We start from the raw sequence: 1,367 nt of genomic DNA, 5'->3' as shown, positions 1-1,367 counted from the left end.
ACGAGGGCTAGTAGAAATCCTTGGGTAACAGTAGAAATATTGAATTTAATTGACGACAGGAGAAAATATAAAAATGCAGTAAATGAAGCAGGCAAAAAGGAATACAAACGTCTCAAAAATGAGATCGACAGGAAGTGCAAAATGGCTAAGCAGGGATGGCTGGAGGACAAATGTAAGGATGTAGAGGCTTATCTCACTAGGGGTAAGATAGATTCCTCCTACAGGAAAATTAAAGAGACCTTTGGAGATAAGAGAACGACTTGTATGAATATCAAGAGCTCAGATGGAAACCCAGTTCTAAGCAAAGAAGGGAAAGCAGAAAGGTGGAAGGAGTATATAGAGGGTCTATACAAAGGCGATGTGCTTGAGGACAATATTATAGAAATGGAAGAGGATGTGGATGAAGATGAAATGGGAGATACGATACTGCGTGAAGAGTTTGACAGAGCACTGAAAGACCTGAGTCGAAACAAGGCCCCCGGAGTAGACAACATTCCATTGGAACTACTGACGGCCTTGGGAGAGCCAGTCCTGGCAAAAATCTACCATCTGGTGAGCAAGATGTACGAAACAGGCGAAATACCCTCAGACTTCAAGAAGAACACAATAATTCCAATCCCAAAGAAAGCAGGTGTTGACAGATGTGAAAATTACCGAACTATCAGTTTAATAATTCACAGCTGCAAAATACTAACACGAATTCTTTACAGACGAATAGAAAAACTAGTAGAAGCCAACCTCGGGGAAGATCAGTTTGGATTCCGTAGAATTACTGGAACACGTGAGGCAATACTGACCTTACGACTTATCTTAGAAGAAAGATTAAGGAAAGGCAAACCTACGTTTCTAGCATTTGTAGACTTAGAGAAAGCTTTTGACAATATTGACTGGAGTACTCTCTTTCAAATTCTAAAGGTGGCAGGGGTAAAATACAGGGAGCGAAAGGCTATTTACAATTTGTACAGAAACCAGATGGCAGTTAGCCGGCCGAAGTGGCCGTGCGGTTAAAGGCGCTGCAGTCTGGAACCGCAGGACCGCTACGGTCGCAGGTTCGAATCCTGCCTCGGGCATGGATGTTTGTGATGTCCTTAGGTTTAACTAGTTCTAAGTTCTAGGGGACTAATGACCTCAGAAGTTGAGTCCCATAGTGCTCAGAGCCATTTGAACCAACCAGATGGCAGTTATAAGAGTCGAGGGACATGAAAGGGAAGCAGTGGTTGGGAAGGGAGTAAGACAGGGTTGTAGCCTCTCCCCGATGTTATTCAATCTGTATATTGAGCAAGCAGTAAAGAAAACAAAAGAAAAATTCGGAGCAGGTATTAAAATCCATGGAGAAGAAATAAAAACTTTGAGGTTCGCCGATGACA

The sequence above is a fragment of the Schistocerca piceifrons genome, chromosome 2, assembly GCF_021461385.2.
Source record: "Schistocerca piceifrons isolate TAMUIC-IGC-003096 chromosome 2, iqSchPice1.1, whole genome shotgun sequence".
Lineage (NCBI taxonomy): Eukaryota > Metazoa > Arthropoda > Insecta > Orthoptera > Acrididae > Schistocerca > Schistocerca piceifrons.
This window is presented reverse-complemented; position numbering follows the sequence as displayed.